The following is a 13,258-nucleotide window of genomic DNA, read 5'->3' as shown; positions in this document are numbered from 1 at the left end:
ACTGAACTAATATTTTCTGGTGAAGTTTCATGTTGACTTCTGCTCTTTAGCTGAATAAATGCTCCTCTTAATGTAGTGATGACGCGGTGAAGTTTCATTGTCTGTGGATTCTGGAGGTTTATAAACTTAAACCTTTAGAATGAAACATGTATAAACTAATTCAGTAGACGGCTTTGATTTACGCCTGGCAACCTTCTTTTTTAGATTCCTACATTGAAACAAAGATATTTAAAATGTTCCTAATCTAAGTAATCAACTAGTGAAGTTTCATGTTGAGTTTTTCTATCCTTGAAATACAAACGATAGGACGAATATATATATCAATACTAGTAACATAGATATCGATTATACTGGATTACCTTCAAAAGAAATACACACTTTGGTCAGATTTGGTCAAATTTAAATGATTCACTTACACATGTTCACTTGAAATATTGAACTAATGTTTGTGTCCCTTCCATCTGCAGGAGGCTGAGGTCCATCAGCACTAAGACCTCCCGCCACACCAACAGCTTCTTCCCGTCGGCTCATCAACAGAGCTAATCTTTTTTATGTTTAACTTTATTCTCTTATTTTATACTAACCCACTGCATTAGCATTTCATTTGACTTCATTTTATTACTTGTGCACTGTTGTCCATTGTCGTACTGTCTGCTGTCACCCAACAACCGCCAAGTCACATTCCTTGTATGTTTGACATATTATGGCGATAAATGTTTCCTGAGTCCTGATTCCTGAGCTTTAGTTTCGTCCCTTTGTGAAACCAGCCGGAGGTCCCCTCATCTCAGGGTGAACAAACTACTAAACCTGCTTCTTGGGGGACAAAGGGCCCCCTGGGGTGCAGATTGGATACGGGCGAGACGAATGAGAAGCAGCCTGAGGGCGACAGGTGTCCCACACAAACACGCTCTACCTGTCGCACTGCACTTATTTGTGGGTTAGAAGCGCGTGTCAATAAATGCGTCTTTCTGTGGAAACCTGGGATTAAACCTCCGTGTGATTAAATATGAGCATGTGTGTGTATTTCAAGCCCGCGTGTAGCGAACAGCGTAAACAATGTAATGAGTCAAACGTATAGATTCTGATCAGTGTACATTAAATATTAACTGACAACACTGTATTGGAACTTTAGTTTCTCTTTCTCGCCCTTTGCTGCAGCAGCGTGTTGCTTTTCTTTCTATTTGCGAGTTCATACTCGTCGTCCGTTTGCATTCCGTCCCAAGCGGGGTGACGAACGCCGACCGGTTGTTCGGGGGATCGTGGCTCCGCTCACGCTGCCTTCGTGTGCTCGACTCTAAACGGCTGTTTAGAGTTTGTTAAACCTCCTTGAAACGGACCTCAGGCCCCTGAAACGCGGACGTCAAAGGGCAGAAGAGGAGGAACAGTCCACACGCCTGCAGGTCGGGTCGTGACCTCGCTGACGCAGGACGCGTGGAAGTAGGTCGCCGTGTACCATTCCAGTCAACCGGCGTCTGACCTGTTTATAGCTACAGCAAGTCTCCTTATTTACAATGTGGAACATTGTCGCTGAACCGTAATTCTGAAATGTAGTCCACTTAATTGTGAGAACTAATGGAATGACAATAAATGATTATTAACAGAAATATGACAATAACTTTCAATCAGGAATCAGGAACATTTATTCCCAAAACATGTCACACATGATGGAGCCCAGAAAAGGGAAGGAATCCACGACCATCTCCACGTCTTCAGGGCGCTGGGCTCCAGCGTGTTGTGGCGGACTCGTCCCACCAGGGCCGTCGTACCCCGTCGATGACAACGGGGATCACACAGGTCGATTTAGTGGGACGTGTGGGACAATACGGCGGTCGAAGCTTGGAACGCCGTATGAAAAGAGTCCGAGTGGATGAAATAGAAAAGCAGTAGAAGACAAATAGGGTCAATAATGAGTCAGTGGAGACGTATGAAATATTTCGCCCCATTGATTGCAGCTCGGCCCGCATGGACGCTGTTATTGTGGGCGGTAAGCTGGAAGAGATGGATGGTGACGTGGAGGACGGCTTCTCAATAAAACTACAAAACGAACCTTTAATGATCAGTTAAACTCTCCAAGACTCAGCAGGAAAAAAGAAATGACACAAAACAAACAGCTGTGTTTCATTATTTCTCTCACAGGAAGTGATTCCTGAACAACACAGGCGTCAATAATGTGCCGTTGTCCCTAAAAAATAAAGTTGAATAAGCGAATGTTATTAACAGGTTCAGAAAGCTGCTGTCGATCCGCTCAAACCAGGCTGCAGACGCTCATAAGTACAGATGGACGATTGGGTCACTGACACAGAAAACTGGCATCGCAATTGCACAAAACTGTCTAATAATAAGTACAACACTTGTTATTTCAGCTCTTCTCAAACCAATAGCTGCTTCTTTCAAAGTGAAAGAGGCGTCAGTTCCGCGGCGCTCTGACACACGGCGCAGCAAAGAGCTTTAACTTCCACATTAGTTATGGAGGCTTTTCTTTCTCTCTTCATTCCTCTGGGTGAGGGTTGAATGTGACTTGCATCAGTATAGATGAATAATCCGCTGTGCGTATATTTACTTCAAATCCATCTTTTATAAGTTGGTTCACATGATGAACGAGGAGAAGGACGTAACTGGAATGAACGGGTGTGTATTTGACACAGTACATATGAACGAAAGATACTTTTACAGTAAAGTAGATTTTGTGTTTTTACGTAGTTTTCTTCAAATACTTTGAAGTTCAACTTACAATAAATGAGTAGAAAACGCAGCAATGAAAGGAGCATCAACATGAACAACACAAATAGTCTGAGGTGGTTTGTTTGTTGCTGAGCGACATCTCACGGTTAAATGATTTAAGGTTTCAGAGATTCCTGTTGTGTCTGATATGTTATTAGAAATAATGAAGGAGTTAAACCACAGCACAGGGCGTCAGGCCTGGACCTGCACACAGCGTTTAACCATGTGGCTTTAGCATATCGCTAAAGGCGTAGCTGCACATTGTGTCCCTAAACGTGACGAGCAATTACCGACTGTCGTCGCTTGTTGGCGGCGGAGACAATTTCTATACAAACCCCAGCTGTTTCTCAGAAGAATGACTCAGCATATTTTTCTAACTTGAACTAACGAATCTCCTTTTTTACAGCTGAAAACTCAATCAATGATTGTACTTTGTCACCAAATTCTCCCCAATCTTTTTAACGTAGACACCAGTCATAATAATACCAGTTTTGACACAGTTTGTTAGAACACACAGGCTGGAAATACTCACACATGCTCATATTTAGAACAATATCGCTGGTATGAGCTGGTTGGATGGTGTTGGACCTGTAATGTGTCTCCTCCTGTGGGACTCGTCTTTAACGTCTCACTGGTTCGTGTCCAACAAAAAGGCTTAAAAGACGTTTCTCACGGCTCTGCATGCAGCAGCTTTACTGATATTATAACGTTGTAAAGAAAACACGTAACACTACACAAAGAATGTGCTCGTATGTGAGAGCACGTCCGCCATGGGGACGTTAGTTATATGAGGACGGGTCATGGACATATTTGATGGACTGTGAAGAAAAACGATATTTTAACATACTTGAACACTTTGGTCTTTAATCGTATTTTGTTCATACGTGTGAACTGCGCTAAAATGCGGCCGATACGGAGAACTTGCAGTCCCCGCTGCGGCCGTGGGCTGTGGTCGCTGGGCGAAGCGGTGCGTCAGAAACAGCCGAGTTTGTCCCTGTGACGTCCCCCCCTTTGCTTTTCAAGCCTTCTTGGTTTTTGGGGCGTCGCCACGTTGCTCTGATGTCACAGGAAGTGACCCGACAGGGTTCCAGTGTGACGAACACGGACAATTTCCCCAGAGGAGTCAAAACCGAGAATGCCGCATTAACACATGAAGCTTTGACGTTTTCGGTCGGTAGTTCGGTGGGTTTTAGAATTCAAACCAGCGGTCGAATGACTAAAGGCCTCTCAACTCCTCTCAAGTCCTCTGCGTGCAACGACCGGCGCAGTTTGAACCGTTGCTCCTTCCCACCGGCAGCGCTACGCACTCCACCAACACGCCTGTCGCTTGTTTCCATCTGACCCAATGTTGAAATCAATTCGGCTCATATTGTTTGGGACTTTAGAAGAAAATGGGCTACTGAACAACAGTTATCCAATGAATTGTTTCCTATTATGTGACACATGCTTGCAATGAAGCCTCCATAATATTCACTGTGCCCTCAGAGTCACAATGTGGGAACAGCATCGTCGGCTGCTTGGTGTTTACAGGCGCAACCTTTCTTCTGTCTTCTTACGCTTTCATATCAACGATACAAACGCTGTGGAAAAAGACCTTTTTTTGTCTTCCGGGTAGAGTTTGATTTCTTTATATAGAAGGATGCCAATAAAGAAAAATACGGTGACAAAACGACCCCCAAAACAATGAACATTTAATAAAAATGAGAACAAAACAACACACGGGACCAAAGACAATTTCCAGGAACTGTTGGACCATTGGACATGTGGCCTCGGGTGGGCCGCGCCTGCTGTTTTGAATAGCAGTCTATTAACTCTTCAATTGGTACATTGTGACGCTTACAGCACAACACGGGTCATTCAGTGATTTGTTCTCAGAGGTTCCCTAACATTCCAATCATCACTAACGCCGAGTGAACAATGCTGATTCTTAATTACTGCTCTCGATGTTAAAGGGAGATGTCACCTGACGAGTTACTCGTCTCTATTCACCACATAGACAGAGCACCTAAGCATCAATTAGCTGTTCTGCACTGAACAAAGAAACAATGTGACCTCCACCTCCATTTGGGAGGGGAAAGTCTCCTAGTCTATAATCACAGGCATCATTATCAATTAGTCACACGCGTGACGTGAATCCTCAGGTAGTATTAATAGAAGCCGCCGGAGTGCAGAGACAGACCCAAGCAGAGAAGAGATCCCAAGCATCGTTTCACTCGACTCCGACTACGACTTGGTAAGTGACTTTCAAAAGACCTTTTTTTCTAGAACAGTCTTATACGAGTCAATGTTTTTATTTCATTTAGCTGTTTTGTTTTCCTTATTTCAATTACCTCCATTTGTCACCTCGATGTGAGCGGAGGGATTATGGATGCCAAAGACGTTTCTTCCTCACCGGACATAGTTTTTTGGGGTCCTGTTTTGGACACTCAGAGACGTCCACACTTACCCGTTGTTTCCTTGTCCCTGTGGCTTGGACTGAATGGTTTATCAGAGTAAAGTTCTGTCCCCGCTAATCCACTATCTGCCTTTACCATTTGAACCATTGAACCTTCCATAAATCCACTTGTTCACCAGTCAACTCACTTGTATCTTGTTTCTGTCACATGTTGACATCGTTATCTAACGACTCAAATGTCAAAGACAATTGGCAGTAATTGTAAAGGATTTCTGGATTTCATGCATGGAAGCATGTTTTTGGTTATCAAAAAAAATAAATACAAAATGTCGTTAATACAAGTTTTGATTTCCTTTCAGAAGTTGATGGTGTACCAAACAGGGAAAAAATATAAAATCACAATGATCATCAAGACCTTTATCGTTGTTCTTGTACTTGTTGGTAAGTAATTGGAGTAATATACAATAAGTGTAAAATATATATTTAATCATTCTATTTATATATTAGTGTATGAATCTGATACAAAAACAAAACATGACGTTTAGGACTGAATTCTGACAAATCTCTTATCTGGAAACAGCAACCAACAACATGGGGGCTGAGGGAAGGCTGAGAGACAATTGTCCCACAACAAATGTGACCGTGACACCATCAGGACCACCAGCAGCAGCAGTTATAGCAAGTGCCAACGCAGCAGCAACAGCTGCAGCAATTGCAGCGGCTGCAGCAGCAACTGCAGCCTCTGCAGCAACAGCAACAACTGGATCCGCTGCATTAGCTGCAGCACAAGCTGCAGAGCTTTCTGCTGCAGCTGCACTAAAAGCAGCATCAGCCTCTTCAGCAGCAATAAACGGAACGCTATCAGCAACAAAGGCAGCAGAAGCAGCAAGAAACGCAACAGAAGCAGCCAAAGTAGCAATATCTGCAGCAACCTCCGCACTTCAGGCAAATCTTACAGCAACACTAGAATTGGCGAAACAACTTCTAGAGATAGCAGCAAATGCAACAGCTGCAGCTAATGGAGCAGCAGCAGCCGCAGATATGGCTGCATCTGCAATGACACCAGCACAGGCAAAAGCAGCTGAAGCACAAGCAACCAAAGCAGCCGCAGATGCAGCAACAGCTCTAGCAGCCCTACGTGCAGCATTGGCAGCAGCTGCACCCCAAAGACCTGGACAAAACCCAGAAGTAACAAAACAATCGGCTTTAGCGGTAGAAAAAGCAGCAGAAGCAGTAGCAGTTGCTGCAAACACAACATCTAATAAAACCGCAGGCGAGAAGGCGACAGAAGCAGCAGAGTCTGCTCAGGAAGCGGCTCAAGCAGCAGTGGCAGCTGCAGCAGCTGCTGTTTCTGCAATAAAAAATCCAAATCCCACAACTGTAGTGACCCCGACACCATCAGGACCACCAGCAGCAGCAGTTATAGCAAGTGCCAACGCAGCAGCAACAGCTGCAGCAATTGCAGCGGCTGCAGCAGCAACTGCAGCATCTGCAGCAACAGCAACAACTGGATCCGCTGCATTAGCTGCAGCACAAGCTGCAGAGCTTTCTGCTGCAGCTGCACTAAAAGCAGCATCAGCCTCTTCAGCAGCAATAAACGGAACGCTATCAGCAACAAAGGCAGCAGAAGCAGCAAGAAACGCAACAGAAGCAGCCAAAGTAGCAATATCTGCAGCAACCTCCGCACTTCAGGCAAATCTTACAGCAACACCAGAATTGGCGAAACAACTTCTAGAGATAGCAGCAAATGCAACAGCTGCAGCTAATGGAGCAGCAGCAGCCGCAGATATGGCTGCATCTGCAATGACACCAGCACAGGCAAAAGCAGCTGAAGCACAAGCAACACAAGCAGCCGCAGATGCAGCAACAGCTCTAGCAGCCCTACGTGCAGCATTGGCAGCAGCTGCACCCCAAAGACCTGGACAAAACCCAGAAGTAACAAAACAATCGGCTTTAGCGGTAGAAAAAGCAGCAGAAGCAGTAGCAGTTGCTGCAAACACAACATCTAATAAAACCGCAGGCGAGAAGGCGACAGAAGCAGCAGAGTCTGCTCAGGAAGCGGCTCAAGCAGCAGTGGCAGCTGCAGCAGCTGCTGTTTCTGCAATAAAAAATCCAAATCCCACAACTGTAGTGACCCCGACACCATCAGGACCACCAGCAGCAGCAGTTATAGCAAGTGCCAACGCAGCAGCAACAGCTGCAGCAATTGCAGCGGCTGCAGCAGCAACTGCAGCATCTGCAGCAACAGCAACAACTGGACCCACTGCATTAGCTGCAGCACAAGCTGCAGAGCTTTCTGCTGCAGCTGCACTAAAAGCAGCATCAGCCTCTTCAGCAGCAATAAACGGAACGCTATCAGCAACAAAGGCAGCAGAAGCAGCAAGAAACGCAACAGAAGCAGCCAAAGTAGCAATATCTGCAGCAACCTCCGCACTTCAGGCAAATCTTACAGCAACACCAGAATTGGCGAAACAACTTCTAGAGATAGCAGCAAATGCAACAGCTGCAGCTAATGGAGCAGCAGCAGCCGCAGATATGGCTGCATCTGCAATGACACCAGCACAGGCAAAAGCAGCTGAAGCACAAGCAACACAAGCAGCCGCAGATGCAGCAACAGCTCTAGCAGCCCTACGTGCAGCATTGGCAGCAGCTGCACCCCAAAGACCTGGACAAAACCCAGAAGTAACAAAACAATCGGCTTTAGCGGTAGAAAAAGCAGCAGAAGCAGTAGCAGTTGCTGCAAACACAACATCTAATAAAACCGCAGGCGAGAAGGCGACAGAAGCAGCAGAGTCTGCTCAGGAAGCGGCTCAAGCAGCAGTGGCAGCTGCAGCAGCTGCTGTTTCTGCAATAAAAAATCCAAATCCCACAACTGTAGTGACCCCGACACCATCAGGACCACCAGCAGCAGCAGTTATAGCAAGTGCCAACGCAGCAGCAACAGCTGCAGCAATTGCAGCGGCTGCAGCAGCAACTGCAGCATCTGCAGCAACAGCAACAACTGGATCCGCTGCATTAGCTGCAGCACAAGCTGCAGAGCTTTCTGCTGCAGCTGCACTAAAAGCAGCATCAGCCTCTTCAGCAGCAATAAACGGAACGCTATCAGCAACAAAGGCAGCAGAAGCAGCAAGAAACGCAACAGAAGCAGCCAAAGTAGCAATATCTGCAGCAACCTCCGCACTTCAGGCAAATCTTACAGCAACACCAGAATTGGCGAAACAACTTCTAGAGATAGCAGCAAATGCAACAGCTGCAGCTAATGGAGCAGCAGCAGCCGCAGATATGGCTGCATCTGCAATGACACCAGCACAGGCAAAAGCAGCTGAAGCACAAGCAACACAAGCAGCCGCAGATGCAGCAACAGCTCTAGCAGCCTTACGTGCAGCATTGGCAGCAGCTGCACCCCAAAGACCTGGACAAAACCCAGAAGTAACAAAACAATCGGCTTTAGCGGTAGAAAAAGCAGCAGAAGCAGTAGCAGTTGCTGCAAACACAACATCTAATAAAACCGCAGGCGAGAAGGCGACAGAAGCAGCAGAGTCTGCTCAGGAAGCGGCTCAAGCAGCAGTGGCAGCTGCAGCAGCTGCTGTTTCTGCAATAAAAAATCCAAATACCACAACTGTAGTGACCCCGACACCATCAGGACCACCAGCAGCAGCAGTTATAGCAAGTGCCAACGCAGCAGCAACAGCTGCAGCAATTGCAGCGGCTGCAGCAGCAACTGCAGCATCTGCAGCAACAGCAACAACTGGACCCACTGCATTAGCTGCAGCACAAGCTGCAGAGCTTTCTGCTGCAGCTGCACTAAAAGCAGCATCAGCCTCTTCAGCAGCAATAAACGGAACGCTATCAGCAACAAAGGCAGCAGAAGCAGCAAGAAACGCAACAGAAGCAGCCAAAGTAGCAATATCTGCAGCAACCTCCGCACTTCAGGCAACTCTTACAGCAACACCAGAATTGGCGAAACAACTTCTAGAGATAGCAGCAAATGCAACAGCTGCAGCTAATGGAGCAGCAGCAGCCGCAGATATGGCTGCATCTGCAATGACACCAGCACAGGCAAAAGCAGCTGAAGCACAAGCAACACAAGCAGCCGCAGATGCAGCAACAGCTCTAGCAGCCTTACGTGCAGCATTGGCAGCAGCTGCACCCCAAAGACCTGGACAAAACCCAGAAGTAACAAAACAATCGGCTTTAGCGGTAGAAAAAGCAGCAGAAGCAGTAGCAGTTGCTGCAAACACAACATCTAATAAAACCGCAGGCGAGAAGGCGACAGAAGCAGCAGAGTCTGCTCAGGAAGCGGCTCAAGCAGCAGTGGCAGCTGCAGCAGCTGCTGTTTCTGCAATAAAAAATCCAAATACCACAACTGTAGTGACCCCGACACCATCAGGACCACCAGCAGCAGCAGTTATAGCAAGTGCCAACGCAGCAGCAACAGCTGCAGCAATTGCAGCGGCTGCAGCAGCAACTGCAGCATCTGCAGCAACAGCAACAACTGGACCCACTGCATTAGCTGCAGCACAAGCTGCAGAGCTTTCTGCTGCAGCTGCACTAAAAGCAGCATCAGCCTCTTCAGCAGCAATAAACGGAACGCTATCAGCAACAAAGGCAGCAGAAGCAGCAAGAAACGCAACAGAAGCAGCCAAAGTAGCAATATCTGCAGCAACCTCCGCACTTCAGGCAACTCTTACAGCAACACCAGAATTGGCGAAACAACTTCTAGAGATAGCAGCAAATGCAACAGCTGCAGCTAATGGAGCAGCAGCAGCCGCAGATATGGCTGCATCTGCAATGACACCAGCACAGGCAAAAGCAGCTGAAGCACAAGCAACACAAGCAGCCGCAGATGCAGCAACAGCTCTAGCAGCCCTACGTGCAGCATTGGCAGCAGCTACGGGCCAAAGACCTGGACAGAACCCAGAAGTAACAAAACAATCGGCTTTAGCGGTAGAAAAAGCAGCAGAAGCAGTAGCAGTTGCTGCAAACACAACATCTAATAAAACCGCAGGCGAGAAGGCGACAGAAGCAGCAGAGTCTGCTCAGGAAGCGGCTCAAGCAGCGGTGGCAGCTGCAGCAGCTGCTGTTTCTGCAATAGCAAATCCAGATCCTACAACTCCAAACCCAACAGCGCCAGACACAACACAAACAGCATCAGCATTACTTTCTGCAGTAGCAGCTGCAACATCTCTAGCAGGGGCTGCAGCAGGAGCCACTTCAACTGCTGCTGGAGCAACTTCATCTCCATTAGCACAAAACGCAGTGGATGCTGCAAGGGATGCAGCCACAGTTGCTTCTGGTGCAGGAAAACACAATCTGAAATTTTTAGATTTAGCTGCAAAAATTGCTGCTGCAACTGCCAGAAAAGCAGCAAATGCAGCAGCAGAAGAAGCGAGAACAGCAGAAGCCCTGGGAGGACTTGCAAATGCATCACTGATGGCAGCAGAGGCTGCTGAAGAAGCAGCTGAGGCATTGACAATGCTAGCCTCAGGTAATCTAACAGCAATTGCACAGGCTGCACAAGCTACAAAAACAGTGGCTGAAAAATCAAACAATGCAGCACAAATATTGGGAACAAAATTAATACCCGCCAAAGGGCCAGCAGCAATGTCAATATCAGCAGCATTAGCAACAGCAGAAATAGCACAAGCAACAGCAGAAATAGCATCATTAGCAACTAGACCAGCCGTAACAGACGACATTGCTGCAGTAGTTATGGCAGCAGCAAGATCCGCACAATCAGCAGCAACTGCTGCACAAGCTGCACTTCCACGTGAAGACATCACTTCAATCCCATGTCAAGAACGACCAGCAGGATTACCACCCGTTTCTACTACAGCAGCCCCAACGGGGAAAATCTCTGCAGCGGCAGCAGCTGCAGTGTCAGCATCCACATCTGCAGCAGCAGCAGCAACAGCATTGGCCGCCTCAGCAGCAGCAGCTGCTGGATTAACAAATTCAACAGAACTAGATATAGCAATACTAGCTGCACAAGAAGCAGCTAGAAACGCTACGTTAGCGCCGGAATTTGCAGTTAAAGCAGCACAAGTGGCAGGAGAGGCAGCTCACAGAGTGGCACTTGCAGCAGCACAGTCCACAGAGTCATCAGACATAGCCAAGGCAGCACTAAAAGCAGCATTGGCGGCAAGACAAGCAGCGGGTGCAGCCTCTACGGCTTTAACATCACCAGATGCACGTATAGCCACTGAAGCAGCTGCACAAGCAGTGTCCGCATCAGCAGCAGCAGTACTGAAAGCCTTACAAGCCGTCACAAGTGAAGAAATAGCTGCATTGCCAATGGAAACAATTTCGGCGATAGCCGTAGCAAAAACGGTTTCAGACATAGCAGACGCAACAGCACTTATAGCGGGAGCAGCAGCAGCAGCAGCGAACAACACAGACATAGCGACATTAACCCTAGAAGCGGCAGCTAAATCTGCAACAGCAGCAGCAAATGCAGCAAGCGCACTCCAAAGCAAAGACCCAAACGCAGCCAACCCAGAGGCCGCTGCAGCGAGGATGGCTAGAGCAAAGGAGGCAGCGGTGGTAGGCTCAACAGCAGCTGCTGCGGCGTCCGCAGCAACAGCAGCAGCAGCAGCAGCAGCTGCCGGACCAGGAGCCGCAGCAGCCGCAGAGAGGGCAGCGAGCGCTTCAAAAGCGGCAGCCGAGGCCGCCTCTTTGCTCGCAAAGGGGCAAATATCAGCGGAAGAGGCCGCGGCTAAAGCAAGAAACGCAGCTGAAGCAGCCCGCGCAGCGTCGCTGGCAGCCATGCAAGCAGCAGCGCTAACTAAGCCAGAGTCAGCGGGACTACGAGCGGCGCAAGTAGCAGCGGCAGCGGTTAAAGCAGCGGCAGCGGCTGAAACAGCGGCACAGGCAGCCACAACGGCTGCGAGTTCCACCTCACTGGACGAGATTAATTCCGTGGGACTGAACGCCGCCAAAGAAGTGGCGGCGAAGACAGCCGAGGTGGAGGCGGACCTGCGGGGGCTGCTTTCGGACAACAGCACTACAGCTGCAGAGCGCATGGCCATAGCGGATGCGCTGTCAGTGGCAGTCATGGCGGCAGCAACCGGGAACACGGTGCAACTGTCCCTGAGCTCGTCATTGGAGCGACAGAGTGCAACCTCCGACACGCTGACATCACTGGCCTTGCAGATGGCGGCGGCCGCGGCAGACGCAGCGTCGAGAGTAGTCTCGGCGGCATCCACGGGTGTGAATGCGACAGGAGCACCAGGAGACGGGGCCGGTGCAGCAACAACACCCATGACAACAAGAACAACCATGGCGGCGGCAGCAACAACAACGACAGCAGCGGCGATCAACAACAGATTCAGTCTTCTTTCCATCACGGTGGCCGTCATGGCCGCCGTCCTTCTATAGGCAGCGACGAGATCCAGATATATGCACTCAGTTCAATGGTTTATATTTAAATGTATCACTAACTCTCCCATCAATCACGTGTACACCCATATTATGACTTTTCAATCATTTGCCTGCATGATCAAAATTTGATCAGGAAGGAGGAAAGGGGTTAACTTTATTTATTGTTATATTTATTGTGGCATGTTTGAGTTGGATCGTACGTCAAACGTAGACGCTTTAAGGTCCCGGTGTTGTACTTCTGACACGCATATGTATGTGTGCTTAAGATATCACAATCAGGTCTATCATTTGATGAAGTTCTCGTTGAAGTACATTATTGCACAATATTATGTAAATAGCTTATTCTATATGTTTATTGTGATTGTTGGTTAATTACTAAACCTAATTTATGAAAGAATATGGTCCCTTCTCAATAAAAGAAAACATAACTGAATCACTTGCTTGTTTCTTTTTAATATTAGGAGTATTAGTATATAAACATCATCTAGCTTCAATAAAGAGCTAAAACGAGATGATAGAGGTGGAAAGAGATTTGATGATTTGATGATTTTATCTAAATTGAAGATATTGCAGATAGAAACTAAAGGTGTATTATTCATTAAAGTTATGACGCATTTATTGAAACAGAACACAGGACTGCTGCAGTAAAACCAGCACCGGGAAGCTTCCACTGGATCCGACAGCAAAGACTTCATTTTAAGAGCGGTAATAATAACAGCGCTCAAACAGAAGTCTGCCTCTTTCTGAATGTCGGCCCATTAC

The 13,258-nt window shown here is 47.6% G+C and overlaps 1 long non-coding RNA gene across 1 annotated transcript; it reads left to right on the top strand.

Moving 5' to 3' along the window:
* Positions 1–4,838: 4,838 nt before the first annotated feature.
* LOC144383493 (uncharacterized) lies at positions 4,839–12,929 on the top strand. Its single transcript, XR_013450906.1, has 3 exons — positions 4,839–4,954; positions 5,476–5,557; positions 5,697–12,929. It is a non-coding gene; the product is annotated as an uncharacterized LOC144383493 (long non-coding RNA).
* The last annotated feature ends 329 nt before the right edge of the window (positions 12,930–13,258 follow it).

This window comes from Gasterosteus aculeatus, chromosome 10 (assembly GCF_964276395.1).
Source record: "Gasterosteus aculeatus chromosome 10, fGasAcu3.hap1.1, whole genome shotgun sequence".
Taxonomy (NCBI): domain Eukaryota; kingdom Metazoa; phylum Chordata; class Actinopteri; order Perciformes; family Gasterosteidae; genus Gasterosteus; species Gasterosteus aculeatus.
This window is presented reverse-complemented; position numbering and strand designations above follow the sequence as displayed.